Source organism: Apium graveolens, unplaced genomic scaffold (assembly GCF_009905375.1).
Source record: "Apium graveolens cultivar Ventura unplaced genomic scaffold, ASM990537v1 ctg9192, whole genome shotgun sequence".
Taxonomy (NCBI): Eukaryota; Viridiplantae; Streptophyta; class Magnoliopsida; order Apiales; family Apiaceae; genus Apium; species Apium graveolens.
In genome coordinates, this window is record NW_027421816.1 from 1 (window position 1) to 8,389 (window position 8,389).

Sequence of the window (8,389 nt, forward strand, 5' to 3'; positions counted from 1 at the left end):
GCAAATGATACAATTCAGTAGACATGTCATTGAAAGCATCATTGCACTCTTCTTTAGTAAGCTGTGTTAAATCAGTAGTGATTACCTGATTGCTTGATGAACTAACTTCGTTTTCTTCAGAATCAGCCATGAGAGCAAGGTTGACATAATCCACATCTTCATCCTCTTCATCTCCATCAGCTGCCCAGTCCTTTTCTTGAGTAATGAAAGCCCTTTCCTTCTGTTTGAGTAGATCAAAATATTTCTTTTTGTAATCTACTTGTTCAAATTTCTTCTTTTCAGAGGTTGGCTTTCTGCACTCACTTGCAAAGTGTCCACTTATACCACAATTAAAACACTTGAACTTGGATTTGTCCACCATGTTCTTATAGGGTTTAGTGGCTCTAGTGTTTTTCCTGAACTTCATCTTTGCAAATCTCCTGGACAGAAATGCAAGATGCTCATCAATACCATCAGAGTCATCTTGACTGGAGTTGTCTTCATTTTCAGCAACTTGCTCTTTACCCTTGTCTGATTCTGGATTTCTTACACCATCTTTGGAGCTTGATGTAGATCTCACAGTTTCTTTTCTGCATTCTTTCTCATTTTCAGCTACCAATGCAACTGAACCTCCTTTCTTTCTCCCCCTCTCCAATACCTCATCCTGTTCCAACTCTAGTTCATAAGTCTTCAAGATTCCATATAATCTTTCAAGAGTAAAGTCCTTATAATCCTGAGAGTTTCTTAAGGAAACAGTCATGGGTTTCCATTCCTTTGGTAAGGATCTCAAAAATTTAAGATTTGAATCCTTCACCTGGTACACTCTACCATACAGCTTCAGTCCATTCAACAGCTTTTGGAATCTATTAAATGTGTCATTTAAAGATTCATTCTCTTCAAAATGAAAGTACTCATACTGTTGAATGAGAAGCTGCATTTTGTTCTCTTTTACTTGTTCTGTACCTTCACACAGCAACTGAACTGTGTCCCAAACCTCTTTGGCAATTGAACAATTTATCACATTATCAAACATATCCTTGTCAAGACCATTAAACAAAATGTTCATAGCCTTCTTATCCTTGTGGACTTCTTCTGTGTCTTCCATTGTCCATTCTGCTCTAGGTTTTGGAATGGATTGACCAACAGCAATTGTGGCCGTAGCAACTGTGGCTACTTTGTGGGGAATGTGAGGACCATTCTCAATGCAGTTTACATAACCTTCATCTTGGGAGAGTAGATGAAGGTGCATTTTCACCTTCCAGTGGTGATAACTGTCTTTGTCAAGAACTGGGATCTTTACTCCAATATCCTTCTTACTCATCTTTGTTAGATTCCAAGATCTTTAAACTCTTTGTGTGTCAAGAGCTTGCTCTGATACCAATTGTTATTCCTAGAGGACTAACAATGAGATTTACAGAAGGGGGGTTGAATGTAAATCTCAAAACTTTTTCAGGTTTTGAGAAGTTTATTAAAGCAGTGTGTTCTAGATGAACAAGTGTATGAATTGCTTTGAGCTAATGCAGACAGATATATATTCAAACACAAAATGTAAAGAACACAACAAACTTTAAAAACTTTTCTGGTGGATTTGTTGTTCCACCAGAGATGGTATATTAGAAAATCTGTGTTCAACAATGTTGATCACAGCTGCATCCTAGTACAAACTAGATGAATTTTCTCTCAAGATATTTCTTAACAGCTCTGGAAAATCTCTCCCTAATTACTAGCTTCTTCTTGGTTTATATATTACCAAGTGTACAAGTGAAAAACAATATAAAATTACAATAGTAAAATAAGTTCTTCACTTGCTTCTTTTCCTGTTCACTCCAGTACTTTGTTGACTATTGCATCTTTGTACTAAAGAAGAACGGCTGCTTTTTCTGTTGATCCTGAAATTCGGCTACCACATCTCAGTTTTCTCTGTCAACCCATGTGCCTCTGTCTGTAGGTACAACTACCACTTATCAACGGCTAATTAGCAGAACATCCGTTGAAGCTTTCATCCGTTAATGACTTCATCCGTTGAAGGATGTTATCCGTTGAAGCTTTCATCCGTTGATGCATTTATCCGTTGATGCTCTCATCCGTTGAAGGATGTTATCCGTTGAAGCTTTAGAGACATCCGTTGAAGCTTAGCTTCTCATCCGTTGAAGGTCTTTAAGTCATCCGTTGATACCACTTCATTTATACAAAATTACAAGGCATGAAATATTTACAATTGGCCTTCCTATCTGCATATCATCTAGTAGTCAACATGACTTATAGTTTCTCTCAACTTCTAAGAATTACATTTTAAATACAGAGACTGAAATATGCTACAATACTAGACTTATTTCTAAGTAAAGCTACACCATCAACGGATAGCCAAAGTGGTCTTATCCGTTGAGGCTACTGACACTAAATTTCTACTTAAGTATTTTGTTAAACATATCATCAAACTAATGCACATATATTCCTAACAGTTATGTAGTTTGGTTTGCAGTGCTGAGACTCATATGTATTCAGATTTGATGTTTTTGTTGATTATGGATTGTTCTAAAAACAAACCTTATATTTCAAAAAAAAATAGAATAACTGTTACATTTGCTTGTTATAGTGTAACATTTGTTTACATATAATGTTACATTATATATGTTACTAGTGTTATAATAGATAAAAATATTGTTACAGTACACATATTCCAGTGTTGCCTAACTAAAAAAATATGTGTTACAATAGATAAAACCTAGTGTTACAATAGGTTAAATGGGACCCACAAGGAGGGGCCACGTGGCCCCCACTGGTGGTGCCCATGTATTTATAAACTTGACTTTGTAGTAGTTATGTCGTACTTGTTGGTGTTGGCGAGATGAGACTCTCCTTCCTTGGTGTTTAGAATTAATTATGTAGTATTTGGTTGTCGTTGGTGTTGGGATGAGACTATTTGTAGTACTTTGGTTGTCGTTGGAGATGGTTTGGAGAATGTTCTGTTATGTAGTTTGGTTTGCAGTGCTGAGACTCTTATGTACTCAGATTTGATGTTTTTGTTGATTTTGGATTGTTCTAAAAACAAACCTTATATTTCAAAAAAATTTAGAATAACTATTACATTTGCTTGTTATAGTGTAACATTTGTTTACATATAATGTTACATTATATATGTTACTAGTGTTACAATAGATAAAAAGACTGTTACAGTACACATATTCCAGTGTTGCCTAACTAAAAAAATAGGTGTTACAATAGATAAAACCTAGTGTTACAATAGGTTAAGTGGGACCCACAAGGAGGGGCCACGTGGCCCCCACTGATGGGGCCCATGTGGCCCCCACCAGTGGGGACCACGTGGCCCCTCCTTGTGGGTCCCACTTATGTAATCTTGATCAAGCTATTGTATCAATCAGTTTGTGTTACATTTGGGCCAGTTAGTGTTATAGTAGGTGCCTATTGTAACGTTTTCCTCTCTGTTACAATAGATCATTAAAGTGTTACAATAGGGTGTCTATTGTAATGCTCGTATATGTAACGCCCCCTGGTGTTACAATAGACCTATTGTAACGCTTTTGGGGCCTATTATAACACCATTTAGGCATTACAATAGTCCACTTATGGCGTAGTGTAAAGGAGATGACCAGGGAAACCCTAACAAGAGAAAAGGTCAAGGTCAAGGGCAAAGCAGCAAAGTTTCTTCACAGAAACTAATTTCTGATTCTAGCAAATCTTCTACACAGAAGAATACAAGTTCTGAAGTTGTGAATGCTCAAGTTCTGAAAGCAAGTTCTGATGATCAAAGTCTGTTGACAAAGTCTGATATTATGATTAAGTCTGGAAGTCAAGACTCTCAGAAGTTTTTACAAACTCTGAAGCTTAAGGGAAGGGAGACTACTGTCTACTATAAGGATCCCAAGATTCGGACACTTAATGAAGAGATTTCTAGAAGATTATTTCTCAAGTATAATCCTGGAATGGATTTAGAGACTCTAAAGAAGGAAGAAGCTAGATTTGCGGCTGAGAAGACAAATCTTAAATCTAAAGCTTCTAATGCAAAGAAACCTCCAAGGCCTAAGGCAAAAGGCATTGTGATCAAGGAAAGGTAAACGTCTGAGGCTTCAAATCCCAAGACAAGATCACAAGTTGAAATTGATCCCAAGGAAAAAGGGAAAGGAAAGATTGATGAACCAACAAAGAAACGGGAGATGAAGATTCCTCAAATCCTGATGAATCCTGTGTGCAAAATGGTTCAGGTTTTTGATGATACAGCTGCAGAAGATGAAACTGTTGAAACTATGAAAAGAAGAAAGATAACAGAAGAATCTAAGACAACCTATAACATAACTCAAGTTGTTCAGAGTGAAGCACAACAAGCTACAGAAGAATCTACAAATCCTGAACAAGTCATTAAGACAACAACCTCTGACAGAGCTCAAGTTGATTTGAACAAGATGACAGTTATTGATAAGAAGAAACTCCTATGGAAAAATGTTAAACCATCAGGTCCTAAGAAAAGTCAACTGCTATCTGATTTCTTGACTATTGGATTGAATGCCAGAGAAGCAAGAGACAGATCAGGGTTAGGATCAAGCGAAGCCAAGTTGAAAACAGGAGTTGAAGTAACTATCAAAGATCCATTCTTATTAACTGACAAACCACTTGAGGAAGTTACACAGGAACACCTTGACAAGGTTATATATGTTCAAGTGGTACTGGATGCTCATGATAAGAGTAATGTCAAAGAAAAGCTGATTCTATTTCTTAAAGATGGAAGAACATACAGAATGTCAGAATCAGATGTGCTGAATAAATCTCTGAAAGAACTTCAATTCTTTTATTATCTTTTGGAGATAAAGTCTGAGATTACCAGAAGATGGTCAAATTTCATAATGAAGACCATATGGGATAAAGCCAGAATCTATGGATCAAGGGTTACAGAATTTATTCCAAATATAGTTGAAGATGATGGAAGTGAAATTCCAATGAAGAAGAATTCTGCCAAACTTGAAGTTAATCTGGATGAGAAATGTCTGTGCTATAATGAAGACTCATCTCATCCAAGGGTAATCATACTTGGTGATGGATTAGAAAGAAATAACATCTCAGCACTTAGGACTGCAATCTACCAGATTGGAAGTCAAGATGAAGAAATGAAGCAAGTCAAGACTAAATTAGCTCAAGTCCTGAGGAATGCAGAAGAGAAGCTGATATCAAACTTTTTCAAGAATCATTTTGGATTCAGATTGATTCAGGAAAATTGGTAAAATCTGCAAGGACTGTAAGTTGTAATTAGTTGTCTAAATAAACTCTCATTGCATTTGTACTTAAATGTTTTTGTGATCATCAAATCTATTAACTTGTATATTTTTTATATTTTACAAGTTGGGGGAGATTGTTAGATATATTTATGATGTCATGTCTAATCTGTTATGTTTAGATTCAGAACTTAATATCAGGACTTACCGGAAATCAGAACTTACTGAAGTCAGAACTTATATCAGAACTTATGGCCGTCAGGATTTATATCAGGACTTTAGTGCGGGTACTTCAGATAAGGAATGCAGTTTATTTACAGGAGAGGATCTGAACTAAAACAAAAGAAGATATGCATGAATAGTTGGACAGCTAGAAGACTTGTAGAAGATAATATCTAATTGATATATTTTAGGAGACAGAATTATATTCCATATCAATTAGAAGATATCTTGTAACTGTGTACTATATAAACGCAGCTTAGGCTTTACATTATAAGTGTTATCATTCATGAGAACATTATTCATTGTAACCTAGCAGCTCTTAGTGATATTGTTCATCATTGAGAGAGTAGTTTAACCTACTTTTTAACAGAGCTTATTATATTGAATAAACTTGATTACTGTTACATACTTGTGTTCTAAATTGATATGATTGTATAAACACTATATTCAACCCCTTTCTATAGTGTTGTATGACCTAACAAATCATGATAGCTTGATAGTCCTGGTTGCTCATGTTTGAAGTCAAGAGATGCTGTGAGATGTTGGTCAGTCCAGATATCTGTCTACTAGTAGAACATCTACAGAAGTTGGTTGAGAAGTAGATTCTTGTAGCCACTGAGAGAGTATGTAAGGTTGTTGAGGTTGTGAGGTGGATGGTTCATCAGAAACACCTGTGACTGGGGTCCCAGTTTGACTCACAGATTGCTCTGTGGTTTTGATAGTGTTTTGTCCTCCATTTTTAGTGGGAACCTCCAATTTTATTGGAGGGGATTTGACTGGGTTACTGTCATGTACACCAGCCTCAAACCCTTGTGTGTCTTGTAACACACTGGCACTTGAATGTGCCCTGCTTGCCTCTCCTATGACAGGATCATGGCCAATTGTACTCCTAGCTTCAACTGCCAAGACAATATTTTCTAGAGTTGTGAGGGGAGTTGTCCCTACATGAGGAACCTCCAATTGAATTGGAGAGGATTTAGATAGCTCCCCCTCAGGAGTACTACCCTCAAACCTTTCAGTCTGTGAAGACTGTTTTACACATGAAGGTGCATTAGAAGTATCCATGGGGTCTTTAGTAAAAACTGATGAATCCCCCATATTTGTGATGGTGTCATCAAGGTCTACCCCAACATGTAGCCTCTCACCATCTAAATAAAGTGTCTGGGTGGTGAGCAAAGCTTCTTGAGCTAAGTCAGTTGATTTTTGGTGCACTTGAGAAGTGGATTCAAGTGGGATTGGAATAGAAGAAATTTTAGACATAAGAAGTTGTTGCTCAGTTATGAGTGTTGGCAGCTCCCCCTGAATGAATGAGGGAGCTTCAAGAGATGTGCTCTCACTGTGTGTGCCTTCCTTGTTTCTCCTACCATACACTTGAATTGCTTCTATTGCAGGCTGTGCAGACTCACTCCTGGTTGTTTATGCAACTGCGCCCGGTTGGGAGGATGCAGAGGTGGCTAGAGTGGTCAGCTTAGGTTGTTTAATTTTTTTAGATCTTTTGACCAGAGGTGATTCTTTTTCAGCTATCTCCTCACCACTCTCAGTTACCACAGTTAAGGTTGCCCCCTTTCTCTTTTTTTACTGACCTCATCCTTTTGAGAAGATGAGGTAGTTGGTTTCCTAGCTTCTAAAGGTTGTGAAAGAATGGTTACAGCTTGGGAAGATTCCTGTTGGTGTTCTTGTTTTTGTACTTCCTGTTGAGTGGCATGTATGACACTTTATAATGCTCTAATAACCTTTGAATTGATGCCTTTGTACTCAAGTTGTTAAGTGTTTTAACGTATTTTCGAGTGTTTTTGCATTTCAGGTATTATCTAGGTAATCAGGTGCATTAGCATTATTTTGGTGCTAATTCGGTGTCAATGTGGTGTTGGAATAAAGGCTCGTTGAAAGCCGGCTCGAAGCTGAAAAAAAAAATATAGAAGTCAATTTTGGGAGAAGCCCAGCGCGCCCGTGCTGATCAATCGCGTGGCCGCGCCGAAGTACAGAATGCCAGCGCGCTCGCGCTGATCAAGCGCGCGGCCGCGCCGTGTCGGGATGCAGAATTCTGATTCTATTCTAATTCGAATTGGGAGACTTCTATGCTGCATTGGGCTGCTATATAAACAACTCTAGGTCGTTTTTAATAATTAATCAAGCCAGAGACATATCAAGGAGAGCGTAAGAAGACCGTTTTAGCACGATTCAACGAAGATGAAGAAGATCTTGTTTTTACTTGTGAACCTTTATTTTAAGTTGTATTTGGATGCTAGTTTTCATCGAGATCTGCGACACTTTCAAATTCAATGATGTGACTGAAGATGTTATCAAGCTACGCCTTTTCCCATTTTCTCTGAGGGATAAGGCCAATGCTGGTTACACTCTCTACCAGTAGGATCTATCACCACTTGGGAGGATCTCACACAAAAGTTTCTCACTAAATTCTTCCCCATGGTGAAGACTGCTGCAATCAGGAATGCTCTTACCCAGTTTGCTCAGCAAACTGGGGAATCTCTGTGTGAGGCTTGGGATCGATATAAGGACATGCTAAGGAAGTGCCCACACCATGGCATGCCTGATTGGGTGATTATTAATTGTTTCTACAATGGATTGGGCGCTACTTGTAGACCCATGCTTGATGTAGCATCAGGAGGAGCCTTGTGGGCTAAGAGCTACGATGAAGCTTATGAACTTATTGAATTGATGGCGGCTAATGTGTACCAGAATCCTTCCTAGAGACTGACTTAGGGGAAAGTCGCAGAAATTCTGGAGTTGGACGCAGCAACTGCTATCGCTGCCCAACTTAAGGCTTTGACGATGAAGGTGGATACTTTGGCTAATTATGGAGTTAATCAAATCGCCAGTGTCTGTGAACTTTGTGCTGGTGTCCATGATACTGATCAGTGCGCAATTTCTAGTGAATCAGCTCAGTTCGTGAGCAACTTCCAGCGATCGCAGCAACCAGTGCCAGCCACCTATCATCCTAA

At 38.2% G+C, this 8,389-nt stretch overlaps 1 non-coding gene across 1 annotated transcript; it reads right to left on the reverse strand.

Annotated features, from left to right (window-relative positions):
• Positions 1–7,868: 7,868 nt before the first annotated feature.
• LOC141705652 (small nucleolar RNA R71) lies at positions 7,869–7,975 on the reverse strand. Its single transcript, XR_012568435.1, has one exon. It is a non-coding gene; the product is annotated as a small nucleolar RNA R71 (small nucleolar RNA).
• Positions 7,976–8,389: the final 414 nt, after the last annotated feature.